Source organism: Triturus cristatus, chromosome 1_1, assembly GCF_964204655.1.
Source record: "Triturus cristatus chromosome 1_1, aTriCri1.1, whole genome shotgun sequence".
NCBI classification, from domain to species: domain Eukaryota; kingdom Metazoa; phylum Chordata; class Amphibia; order Caudata; family Salamandridae; genus Triturus; species Triturus cristatus.
In genome coordinates this window covers 1,179,327,864-1,179,341,567 of record NC_140579.1, presented here as the reverse complement: position 1 = coordinate 1,179,341,567, position 13,704 = coordinate 1,179,327,864, and the positions used below count along the sequence as shown (strand labels likewise).

Sequence of the window (13,704 nt, the reverse complement as noted above, 5' to 3'; positions counted from 1 at the left end):
AAGTTCTAAATAAGAATAAACTGAACTGATTACCTGGAAAGCGAATGGTCGCCTTTCTAGCAATAAACTCCATATGGTGCAATCAATCAATCCATCATCAATCAATCATAGCATTTATTAAGCGCCATACCTACCCGTGAGGGTCTCAAGGCGCTGGGTGGGGGGGAATGCTGCTACTGCTCGAAAAGCCAGGTCTTGAGGAGTCTTCTGAAGGTCAGCAGGTCTTGGGTCTGCCGAAGGTGGATGGGGAGGGTGTTCCAGGTCTTGGCGACGAGGTGGGAGAATGATCTGCCGCCGGAGGCTGTGGCGAGGTCAGCGGAGCGGAGCTGGGGGTGAGTCGTCTGTTGAGGTACGCTGGTCCGGTGTTGTGGAGTGCCTTGTGTGCGTGGGTGAGGAGCTTGAAGGTTATCCTCTTGTTGACGGGGAGCCAGTGCAGGTCTCTTAGGTGGGGTGTGATGTGGCTGCGGCAAGGAATTTCAAGGATCAGGCGCGCAGAGGTGTTCTGGATACGTTGAAGCCGTTTCAGGAGTTTGGCTGAGGCTCCTGCGTAGAGGGCGTTTCCGTAGTCCAACCTGCTGCTAACGAGGGCCTGGGTGACCGTTCTTCTCGTTTCGGTGGGGATCCACTTGTAGATCTTGCGGAGCATGCGGAGGGTGTTGAAGCAGGAGGAAGAGATGGCGTTGACCTGCTTAGTCATGGAGAGGGTGGAGTCGAGGATGACCCCTAGGTTGCGTGCGTGGTCGGTGGGTGTTGGAGCTGTTCCCAGTGCGGTCGGCCACCAGGAGTCATCCCAGGTCCGAGTTCAGCTTCAGTAGGCTGTTCCTCATCCATTCGGCGACGGCTTTCATTGCTTTGTGGAGGTTGGTTTTGGCGGTGTGGGGGTCCTTGGCTAGGGAGAGGATCAGCTGGGTGTCATCGGCGTAAGAGATGATGTTGAAGTCGTGCAGTCGGGCGACGTGGGCGAGCGGTTCCATGTAGATGTTAAACAGCGTTGGGCTGAGGGATGAGCCCTGGGGTATGCCGCAGATGATCTCGGTGGCTTCGGAGCGGAAGGGGGGGGGGAGGCGGATGCCCTGTGTTCTGCTGGAGAGGAAGGAGGTGGTCCAGTCCAGGGCCTTCGCTTGGATCCCGGCGTCGTAGAGGCGTGTTCGTAGTGTGCGGTGGCAGACCGTGTCGAACGTGGCTGACAGGTCCAGGAGGATGAGGGCCGCGGTTCTCCGTTGTCTAGCAGGGTCCTGATGTCATCGGTGGCAGCGATAAGGGCAGTCTCGGTGCTGTGGTTGCTGCGGAACCCGGACTGGGATAAGTTCAGAATGCAGTTCTCCTCGAGGTAGCGGGTCAGTTGTTTGTTGACGGTCTTCTCGATGACCTTCAACGGGAGCAGGGCCGGAAGTTCTTGAGGTCCTTGGGGCCCGTTTTGGGTTTCTTGAGTAGGGAGTTGATCTCGGCTTGCTTCCAGCTCTCCGGGAAGGTTGCTGTCTCAAAGGAAATGTTGATTGCTTTCCGGAGATGAGGTGCGATGGCGGTGCTGGCTTTGTTGAAGATGTGGTGTGGGCATGGGTCTGACGGAGATCCGGAGTGGATGGTGTTCATGATCTTGATGGTGCCGTTGTCGTTGATGTTGGTCCAGGAGAGCAGGCGGTTGGTGTGGATGGTGGTCGTGTGGGGCGGAGGTCTCAGTGGTAGTCGGGGCGGTCGTGGCGTTGAAGCTGTCGTGGATGTCTGCGGTGGAAGAAGGTGGCCAGCGAGTCGCACCGGTCTTGTAACGGTGGGATGTCGTTGATGTTGGTTCTGGGGTTGGAGAGTTCCTTCACGATGTTGAAGAGCTCTTTGCTGTTGTGTGCGTTGTTGTCTAGGCGGTCTTTGAAGGAGATCCTTTTGGCGGATCTGATGAGGTGGTGGTGTCTGCAGGTGGCGTTCTTGTGGGCTGTGTAGCTGTCCGGTGTTCGTTCACGGAACCAGTTCTTCTCCAGCTTTCGGTAGGCTTGCTTGGAGGCCAGGAGGTCCTCGGTGAACCAGCTGGCCTTCTTGCTGGTGTGTCTGTTGGAGGGTTTCTTGATCGGGGCGAGAGTGTTGGCGCAATATTCGATCCACAGTCTGAGGTTGCGGGCGGCGGTGTTGGGTCGTGGGTGGGCTCCAGGCGAAGGTGATCAAGCTGGTCTTCGGTGACTTTGCTCCAGCTGCGGCGAGGGGTCTGCTGGGTGCGGTGGTGCGTGGTTAGTTTCTGGAAGGTGTAGTGGATGCAGCTATGGTCGGTCCAGTGGAGTTCGGTGGTGTGGCATGCGGAGAAGATGGGGTCAAGCGTGTGGTGGGCAGAGTGGGTGGGTGTTGTGACAAGCTGTCTGAGTCCGAGGTTGGCGATCAAGGTGGTGGAGTTGGTGTCGTCGTTCTCGACGTGGAAGTTCAGATCCCCGAGGAGGATGTAGTCTGTGGAGGCGAGGGCGTGTGTGCTGACGAAGTCGGCGATGGAGTCGCTGAACTGTGGCCGGGGTCCGGGGGGTCTGTAGACGAGGGTTCCTCTGAGGGTGGTGTTGGGATCAGTGCTGAGGTGCTTAGTACCGGAGGTTTTGTGCCTGCAGGAGACATATCTCAGTAGACATGACAAGGGAATTCTGGATCAAATAAGATTTAGAGTGGTAGCTGCCACTGAACTAGAAACTCCGACTAGGGGGGTTACCATATTGGTTAAGGGTTTTTACATATTAATTTCTCGTTAGGACTACTCCGTCCAACACAAATCGTGTTCAAGGATGGATGTGTTCTTGGTGTTACAAAACCGGTCTCCAAATATATTCACTCAACTACACCCGCCTGTCGTATCTCATCATAACCCATTCATTTTGAGTATATCTGCAAGACGTACTCAGTAAAATATTAGCTTTAAACTCTGTTGTTGGTAATTGGAGATCCAACAATTCCGCAGCTTTTCTAATCACCGCATGATACGGTGCTGCTTCTTTAGAGGGTTCATCCAATGGTGGAGTGATCTCCCACTCTGGAGACAATTCCAGTCCACTTGCCTCCTTTAACTCCTCAAACACATCATCAGATTCCACTAACTCTCCCTCTTCAGCCTCTTCCAACAGAAAGCGTCTCTCATCCACCACTCTCTGTGCTTCCCGCCTTGAACGAATCCGGATCTGCGGCGTCGGCGGCGCCGTGTGCGAATCAGACGGCGCCGGCAGCGGCGGCGAATGCGGAGCAGCCGGCGTCGAACGAAGTCGAGTCGGCGCCGGTGAAGAGGGAAGCGGCGTCGATGTTCTCGGCGCCGGTAGCTGCCAAGACGGCGTCGCTGGAAAGAATGGCATAAACGGAGCTTGAGGGTAGACCTGCGGCACTCCCAAATTGAAAGCCATCGGACCCATCGGACCCATAGGTGCACCAGGGTTATACATTGCCCTTGAAAACACCCCATACATAGCATTTAGGTAATGCGTAGGGTCCTGACCTGGACCAGGAAAAGCAGGATACTGGTCAGGTAACACCGGACTCGGGCCTGCCGGCGCCGACGGTGGAACAAGCGGCGTCACAGTCTCACCCGGAGCCTGACAATCCTCATCCGGGACCGGAGTCGGAGCCGGAGGACTCGCTGGAGCCGGAGATGGAACCGGCGTCGGGGATGACACCGGCACTGGAGAAGCAGCCGGAACCGGCGAAGTCACCGGAGAAGAAGGAGTTGGAGGCGAAGCCGGGACTGGAGAAGGAGACACTGACTCTCTCCGACGCCGAGTAGGCGACTTCGTCTTCGAAGCCGAACCTTTATCGGAATGATGATGCGAAGAATGCCTCCTCTTCTTTTTATGCTTCTTACTCTTTGAAGCATGCCCCGAAGTCGACTTGGACCTCGACCTGGATTCAGACCTCCTTCTTCTTCTTTTTTCCTTCTTCTTCATTCGGGCGATGAAGAGCTTCGCCTCTCTTTCTTTAAGCGCCTTCGAGCTCATTTTACGACAGCTTGAGCAACCTCCCATATCGTGGTCTGAAGACAAACACCAAACACAATCGTCGTGCGGGTCGGTGATAGACATGTGCTTGCCACATTCTCGGCAAGGCTTGAAACCAGACTTCCTCGTTGACATTATCAAAGAAGAACAGAGAAATTCCAGAAAATACACAAAGTAACAAGTAATGCCACTAGTAACGATTCCCGAAATCCGTTGGCGTCGTCGGCGCGGAAAAAAGGGAACTGACGTCATCACGCCGACGAGGTCTTCTTATGGAGCCGGTGACGTCAGCGGAGTCGCGAGCGGAGCCGTGTCTCTGTGACGTCGTCTTCGACCTCATCGGCGTGGACTGCTACAAAAGTTTCCGAACGTTGCTGGCGCAGGGGATATTCACAAGGTGAGGAATCCACTGGCAGATGCATCCATCAGAAGGGTAGGTCCACTCATGATCAGGTAAGGGCATCACTAAAAATGATATTAAGTGAACTTGTGTGCTCTTTATGTAACAATGGTAATGCCATCAAAAGAACTTCTAATGGACTGGCTTACTGCTACTAATATTTTACTAAAAGAATTAAGGGATAGTTCGGTAAGCAGTGTCCACCAGAGCTGTTTGAAATTTCTTAAGAACAATCAGCACATGGGAGAGTGTCTGGCCGTAAAACAATCAGCAAAGAATTATATCCATTCAAAAAGCACAGGGTGCTGTAATAAAGGCAAAAGAACTGTGTATCTCTTTTCACAAGTATTATATAGCATCATGTCAGGCAAATCAGCAGGCTGAGGCATTTCACACCATTATTTAAATAAAACATTATAAGATAAACAAGATAACACCATCAAAGTGCCACATATTGTAAACACCGATTACAAAGCAAGTGCTAAACAGAGTAATAAGAGATTTCCTTCAGGGAAAGCTACAGGTTTCAAATTCGATCCCCGCAGAATTCGACAATAACCTTTTTACATCTCTTGCTAAGCTGCTATTGACTTTCTTTAACTCATTTAATAATAATAATGTACATGAAGTCCCTCTTTCCTGAAAAGGAAACTATTAGGAGAATTCCACATGAACAAGAAAGATCCGCTGGACTGTGGCTCCTACTGTCCCATGTCACTCCAATACCCAAATTCATTCTAAGACTCCAGCAGGTAGACTGTCCCTATAGTTTGGAAAGTGGGTGTACCCTTATGCAACATGGCTTCATACCTCAAAGGGACACCACACATCATACCAACCAGGTCCTCTCGTTATTCAATATTTTTACAACTTAGGGTGAAGCTGCCAGGATGATCTTGCTCAATGCTTAAAAGTCATTTGACAGGGTATACTGGTCAATCATCTTGCAGGTTTTGAGCCATTTAGGCTTCGGACCTTCAAAGATCAACACAGTTAAGGTTATAAGACTAACCCAAATGAAGGACAGGTTGTCAATACGAAAAAAAGCAGTAACACTTGCAAGACCACTGTTTGCTGTGCTGCTATATGTTTTACTTGGTAAACAGATAATGAGCAAGTATGCAGAATTTATTCAGAAATGGGGTGCTTTTATGTTGCACATCACTGTAGTTTATGTTGGCTGACAATGTTTTCTTTCACCTTCATCGATGACACGATTTGTCAGGTATGATGGCTGAAACATACTAGCTAGATAACGTGGAATGATGACTCATCAAAGGATTCATACATAACTTATTTTTATTCATATCCATATCATATATATAAAAAGGAATCCTTTTGGGTATACCGTGAAATATTTTTAGGAAAAGTATATGGAGCCCTGCTGTTGACCAGACATTTTTAGCAGGAACTCCCGAATAGAGGGTGAGTCCACCAGGGTAGTATTGAATATGCTACTTACCAGTATGCATCTGTTCTTGGCATGTAGGGCTGCTGACATTCATATCTGTGCATAGATCGCCGCCTAGTGTTGGGTCCGGATGTTTGCACGTTGTTGTCCTGGAAGAGTCTTCGAAGTATCCTGAGATAGGTGACTCCTCCCCTGGACCACAGTGCGCATGGGCATCCTCTCCATCCCCAGATTGTTTTTCGCCATTGTGGCAGTGATGGAGTAGATACAGGAAGTGAAGACCATGCTATACAGTAATTCTGAGAGCTGCAGTTGCTACAGGCGACGGGGAGGAGGGTGGGCGATATGAATGGCAGCAGCCCTACATGCCAAGAACAGATGCATACTGGTAAGTAGCATATTCAGTTCGAGGCATGTGGGCTGCTGAATTCATATCTGTGCATAGAATACATAGCAGTACCTCCTATTAGCGGCGGCTACCAGTGCCAGCTGCAGCAGTCTGAAAGAGAGTTATGAGAACAGCGTGTCCTACAGCTGCCTGCTGTTTTGAGTGTACATCTACACAGTAGTGTTTGGTAAATATATGTATAGTGGACCATGTGGCTGCTCTACATATTTCCTGTAAAGGAATGTTTCCCAGGAAAGCCATGGATGCCCCTAACTTACGTGTTGAGTGGGCTCGTGGGGGAATCGTTAATGTGTGTTTAGCCTTTTGAAAGCAAATTTGAATACATTTAACGATCCATCTGGCTATACCTGCTTTGGAAATGGCGTTGCCTTTGTGTTGTCGAGAAAAGGCAACGAAAAGTTGTTTTGTCTTCCTAAAGTGTTTAGTTCTGTCAATATAGTACATGAGGGCCCTCTTTACATCTAGTGTATGGAGCATTCTTTCAGCGACATTTTGTGGATTCTGAAAGAAAACAGGCAGTTCAATAGTTTGATTTATGTGGAACTGCGATATTACTTTAGGCAGGAATTTGGGGTTGGTACGCAGTACGACCCTGTTTGCGTGAACCTGTATGAATGGCTCTTGAATGGTTAGTGCCTGGAGTTCACTAACTCTTCTTAACGAAGTGATTGCGACTAGGAAAGCTACTTTCCAGGTGAGGAATTGAATCTCACATGAGTGGAGAGGTTCGAAGGGTGGACCCATTAGTCTGGTGAGGACCAAGTTGAGGTTCCACACTGGTGCTGGCGGGTGTCTTGGGGGAATTACTCGTTTGAGTCCCTCCAAGAAGGCTTTGATGGCAGGCACTCTGAATAAAGAGAGGTGCTGCCTGTTCTGGAGATAGGCTGCTATTGCGGTTAAATGGATGCGTATTGAGGTGTATGCCAGATTGCATCGGTATAGGTGTAAGAGGTAACAGATAATGTTTTGAATGGATGCGTCTAGCGGGTTGATGTCATTGTGGGTGCAGTAAATGACAAACCTCTTCCATTTAGCTGCATAGCAAGCTCTGGTAGTGGGTCTCCTGGCCTCCTTGATGATCTCCATACAGTCAGGTGGCAGGTTTAGGTAGCCAAACTCTAAGACTTCAGGAGCCAGATTGCCAGGTTCAGCTGTTGCGGATCTGGGTGCTGAATTTCGCCATGGCTCTGCGTTAGGAGTGCAGGTTTTATCCGCAGCCGTTGATGCGGCACCACGGAAAGTTCCAGAAAGGTGGTGTACCATGGCTGGCGCGCCCATGTTGGAGCAACTAGGATGAGCGTCAGTGAGTGCTGTCGCAGTTTGCGTGCCACCAGCGGTATTTACGGCGCTGGGGGAAAAGCGTACGCAAATCTGCCCGACCAGTTCATCCATATCGCATTGCCCTGCGATTGTGGATGTGGGAACCTGGCGGCAAAGCTTTGGCATTTTGCGTTTTCGTTTGTGGCGAATAGGTCTATCTCTGGATGACCCCACTGGTGGAAGTATGGTTGGAGTACTGATGGGTGCAGCTCCCACTCGTGCATCTGGTGGCTGTGTCTGCTGAGCAGATCCGCCATCTGGTTGTCTTTGCCCGGGAGGTGTTCCGCCATGAGGAATATGTTCCTTTGAATGGCCCACTTCCACATGCTCTGAGCCAGATGAGACAACTGTGGAGTGTGTGTTCCTCCCTGCTTTTGTATGTAGTACATGGCAGTCATGTTGTCCGTCCGGATCAACATGACTTTGTTGCACAAGTGTACTTTGAATGCCGCCTTCATTGCCAGGAAGATTGCCATCAGTTCCAGAAGGTTGATGTGCATCTTCTTTTGCTGTGTTGTCCATAGTCCCTGCACTGTGTAATTGAGTACATGAGCTCCCCATCCCTGGAGAGACGCGTCCGCCGTCAGTATTATTTGTGGAACAGGCTCTTGGAACGGTCGGCCCTTGCAAAGGTTTTGTGGATTCCACCAATGCAGAGAGTTGTATGCTCGACCGCTCACCAACACTAGGTCTTTTAATTGCCCGTGAGCCTGATTCCATTGACGTGCTAAGCACTCCTGAAGCGGGCGCATATGTAGTCTCGCGTGCGGGACTATGAAAATGCAGGAGGCCATCATGCCTATCAACTGCATGAACACTCTCGCAGGAACGGAGTGTTGTGGTTTGAACTTTGAGATCAGCAGTTGCATGCTGTTGATCCTCACTAAATTTGGCTGAGCTGTGGCTGCCAGAGTGTCTATGGTCGCGCCCAGGTACTGTTGTACGTGTGCGGGTTGTAGATGTGATTTTGGGTAATTTAGTGAGAATCCCAGACTGTGAAGGAGGTGAATGGTGAGTGACATGTGGCTGGCACATTGCTGGGCTGACTTTGCCTGAACAAGCCAGTCGTCCAGGTAAGGGTAGATGTGAATGTGTCGTCGCCGTAGATGTGCAGCCACTGTAGCTAGGCACTTGGAAAAAACCCTGGGTGCTGTTGTCACGCCGAAGGGGAGGACTTTGAATTGATAGTGTTGTCCCTGAATAGTGAACCTGAGATATTTCCTGTGTGATGGGTGGATGGGTATGTGGAAGTAAGCATCTTTGAGGTCTAGTGTGGCGAGGAAGTCTCCCTGTCTGAGCAGCGGGAGAACCTGCTGTAGGGTGAGCATATGAAAATGCTCTGACAGAATGTAGTGGTTGAGGGGTCTGAGGTCTAGCATAGGTCTGAGCGACCCGTCCTTTTTTGGGATTAGGAAGTACAGGGAGTACACCCCTGTCCCCTGCTGGTTGACGGGCACGACCTCTATTGCACCTTTTTGCAGCATACTTAGCACTTCGTTTTGCAATAATGCTAAGTGCTCTGCGGACATAGGACGGTGTTTTGGTGGAGTGGAGGTTAATTCGAGACAGTAACCGTGCTGGATAATATCCCTGACCCACCTGTCCGTGGTGATGGCTTTCCACGTGGACAGGAACCGCTGGAGTCTCCCCCCGACAGGTGTTATGTGGTCGGGGGGAAGGGAGAGGGCGTCACTGTTTGTTCTTGGGTGAGGACCTGGTGTTGCCGTAACCGCGTCCTCTGCCCTTGGTGCTGAAGCCACGATATCCACCGCTGTTGGTTTTATCGTAGGTGCTCTGTGTGCCCCCTTTATTGTATGGCTGCTGTGACCCCTGTCCTCTAGCTGCTCCCCTATTCCCGGGGCGACGAAAGGAGCCACTACGAAATGTCTGCGTTTGCAGCGCCCCCATTGACTTTGCAGTGTCAGTGTCCTTTTTTATCTTTTCTAAGGTGGTGTCAACTTCTGGTCCGAATAAGTAGTCGGGGTTGACTGGCTGATTCAGGGTGTTGCTTTGAATCTCTGGTTTGAATCCGGAGATTCGTAACCACGCGTGGCGGCGTAACATGACGCTGGTGTTTATCGCCCTCGCGGCTGTGTCGGCAGCATCTAGTGCGCACTTAATGGATGCGTTTGTAAGAAGTTGTCCCTCTCTGACGAGGAGCTCCGCTGCCTCTTTGTATTCGTCTGGTAGATGTTGGAGTAGTGACTCTAGCGTGTCGTAGTGTGAACGATCATAGCGAGCCAGGAGGGCCTGTGTATTGGCAATGCGCCAGATGTTGGCTGCTTGAGCTGCAATCCTCTTGCCCGAGGTCTCCAGCACTTTGGACTCCTTGTCTGGGGGAGGAGCATCACCTGTCGTTTGTGAGTGTGCTCGTTTGCGAGCGTTAGCAACCACCATGGAGTCCAGAGGTAACTTACCTCTAATGTACATAGGGGTCCCCGGGCGCAGGCTTGTATTTTTTTTCAATCCTGGGGTTCAGCACCCGTGCCCTGGTTGTTTCCTTGAAAATGTCCTTTGCTGGCTTGAGGACACCTTTCAACATGGGCAAAGTCTTGACAGTCCTCTCAGAGGAGGCGAAGGTGTCCACCAGGAAGTCGTCCTCAACTGTGTCAGAGTGGAGTTGCACTCCATGATTGGCTGCAGCACGTTCTATGAGGGCATTGAAGGCAGCAGTGTCCTCTGTGGGAGATGTTTTTGCGCCGTAAAGCTGCGTGTCCTGGGTATCTGTTGCGGTACCCAGGTCTGCAGGGTCATCCCAAGCTTGATCTGGGTCCTGCTGCTCCTCAGGATCTATATCCCTGGGGTAGGTGGTATCATCACCTATGTAATCCTCCATTGCGTCCGTATCGGAGGGCGTTGGAGAAAAGGACTGGGGATCCGGATAGGAGGTGTGCAGGCGTTCGTATAGAACCGGTTCCGACTCTGCTGGCAGTTTCTGCTTCAGAGGGATTCTGTAAGAGTCCAAGGCCCGCTCTGGCGTGGCCTTCCGTTTTCGGAGCATGAGTCTGCCGCTGTCGGCGTCGATGAATTGGGACGGTGAAGGCTCAGTAGGAGAGTGTCCAGCCGATGGGGACCTCGTCTGGCAGACACGTGTTCGGATCTCGAACATCTTCGGTGCCGTGGACGGTGGCAAACCAAAAGTGATGTTGGCTGGTGCCGGAGGTGCCTTTGGAGCCTTTTTCGGGTCGGGGCCCGACGTGGACTGGAGGGCTGCCCGTTCTTTGATGCATTGCAATGACGCTGCAACTTGTCGCACCGAGAACGCCGAAGGTTCTTTGGTGCCGAGTGGTTCTGTAGAGGTAGGCGTTGACTGCTTCGGAGCCACAGGCTCGTCGAGGAGAGGTAGTAGCGGTCGACGGAGTCGATGACCTGACCCGTGTCGCTGCCTTCGACGTGGACTCCGATGTAGCGGCCATCTTAACTCTGATAGTCGGGGGCCGAGGCGCTTTTGTGGGACCGACGGCCCTCTTTTTCGGGTCGTTACCGACATCCGCTGCAGCGAGTTCGGCGCCGAAGTCCCGTTTAGTGCGTTCGGAGCCGATGGACTGTGCTGGCGTCGAAGGAGTGGAGGTCGTCGAGGGCTTCGAGCCGACCACTGCCAGTTTCACTTTCAGTTTCTGAGGAACTGGTGCGACGATTGGTTTCGGTTTCGTTGAAGGGAAACCAGTTTTCTTCGGTATTAATGGCTCTTGCTGGATGTTCGAGGCCGGGCCTGAAGGCAGGGCCGAAGAACTTTTGGATTGATCTCGGGTAAGGCCCGGGGGCGATCACTTGACCGGAGCCGTAGAATGACGCACTTTGATAGCCTCCGTTTCGACGGGTAGGCCCTGCTCTTCACCAGAGCTATCTTCTTCGGCCCCAAAGGCCTCATCGTAGTCCCCTACCTCGTCGTCGGCTTCTTCCCTGTGAAAAAGCGCTTCATCGGCGTCTTCTGATTGGGAATCGTGTTCGGAATCGTGTTCGGAGTTTATTTCTTCCACGCTTTCAACATCTTCGTCCTCGGTGCTGAAGATGTTGGCCGGGGCCGGTGCCGATTGCTGCGCTTCTAATCTCGCTGCCCGTCGATTCCGGAGAGTCTTCTTGGATCGGAATCGGGCACAGGCCATACATGTCGATTCGTCGTGATCCGGCGAGAGGCATTTGTTGCACACCGGGTGGACGTCGATGTGTGGATATTTGGAGTGGCATAAAGGACACCGCTTGAATGGGGTCCTCGATTCCATCGTTGATGTAATGTCGATGGTCGGATGAAACGGATCCGAAAAACCGGAAGAAGTTTCTAAACTAAGTAAGAAAGCTGTCAACACCGAGCGGGAACAGTACCGACAAAAGCTAAAGGCCTTTTGGCCTTAAACGAAATTTTTCCTAACTTGAGCTAAGATAAGCACATCCGAACCCAATGGCGGAAAAAAACAATCTGGGGATGGAGAGGATGCCCATGCGCACTGTGGTCCAGGGGAGGAGTCACCTATCTCAGGATACTTCGAAGACTCTTCCAGGACAACAACGTGCAAACATCCGGACCCAACACTAGGCGGCGATCTATGCACATATATGAATTCAGCAGCCCACATGCCTCGAACCTACCTACAACGACATGGGTAGGTCACCAATCAGGACGCATGTCACAATCAGTGGGTGAGTTACCTTCATATAATTCTTGTTCGATTCCTGCAGTGTATGGTAAGTTGAATACCAAAATTCCGGTATAAAAGAACTTAGCATGTTTTGTGTCAACAGGATTAAGGACCTATCAATATCGAAATCAATCACCGAATATTCCTCTACCAGTCCTAAATGGTGTGAGCTGGAAGCTCGCAGTTTATGTATATGACATTATTATGTTTACTCACCCTCCCCCTTTAGCCATTTCAGCTACTGAAAAAGAGGTCACAATTTGGTGCGCTTTCCAGTTATCTCCAAAATATAACTACAATCTACCATCCAAAACAAGCCACCACAGATTCAAGTTATGTACCCTCGGATCCCTATGTTGGGGTTAAAACCTCCTTACATTTGGATGAAATGTTTTATTTCAACTACGAAGTACTGTGGAGATTTTCTACCTCAAGTTTCTCAAAAAAAAAACAAATTCCCATTTGGATTCAGGCCAGCTGCAACATCATTAAAATGAAAATACTACCAAAGTTTTAGTGCTTATTCCATGCCATGTCTCTTCTGGTTCCAACCTCTTTCCTACAAAAAGAATAGTCTTCATATCCAATTTTATTTTGCAACATAGCAAGGGCCAGATATATATAGGAAAGCGTTTGTGATTACCAAATAGCAAAGTTTTGTGATTCGCTATTTGGTAATCGCAAACAGCTATGTACAAATGTATGTTATAACACATTTTGCGATTCCCAGTGGGTCGCAAATAGGCCAACCTCATTAATATTCAATAGTCAGGTCTCATAGGGAATCGCAAAACATACAGGGATGGCAGCCTGCTGGGGTCAACAGACCACCATGTCTGTGACTGCTTTTCAATAAAGCAATGTTTTTTTTATGCAGCCCGCTTCTTACATATTTTTTTTTTACTGGAAGATTTGTTTTAATTTTCTAAGAGTAGGCAGTGATCCGTGTAATCACTGCCTGCTCTTAAAAACATTTTTTTACCAATATTCACTTGCGCATGAGTTACCACCTACCTGAAGTAGGCGGTAAAATGTGGAAGTTTTGCGACTGCATTTTGGTCACATAACATTCACACACACCACTGAGATTCAGTATTAGGGATGCTCTAAATATGACCATTCCCAATATTGAATCGCAAACCCAATGTGCAATTCAGTAAAAGGTAACTGTATCGCAAATTGGGACTCTGTACATAAAAAAATGCCTTTTTTCATTCTAAAGCAGCCTGGTTCTTCAAATCAGGATGTTTGCGAATGAAAAAAAGCTTTGCACATCTGGTCCGAGGTCTGGAATAGCAATTACACAACTTCAGCTCACTCTCCTACATGATGGTTGGGCACTTCTTCATATCAAACTCTATTATTGTTTGTCTTTCACTTCAAGGCTATCACAAGTAAAATAGCTTTCAAAAGTTCCATGGCCCTTCCAGGACTTCTATTTGAATTTAAGATCAGTCGGAGGCTTTTTTAATCCACCCTACTTGAAAAATATGAATTTGAAACACTCAGTATATGCTTATATCTAGTCACTCACTGTAGGAGAGTAGGGTCTGCTTTCTATGTTCACCCCCACTTTTTGCTTT

At 50.0% G+C, this 13,704-nt stretch overlaps 1 protein-coding gene across 8 annotated transcripts in view; it reads right to left on the bottom strand.

Moving 5' to 3' along the window:
- The window catches only part of LOC146871815 (plasma membrane calcium-transporting ATPase 4-like), a 1,579,909-nt gene that overhangs the window by 178,236 nt on the left and 1,387,969 nt on the right, over nucleotides 1-13,704 (bottom strand). The gene's annotated exons all lie outside the window — the stretch shown is intronic.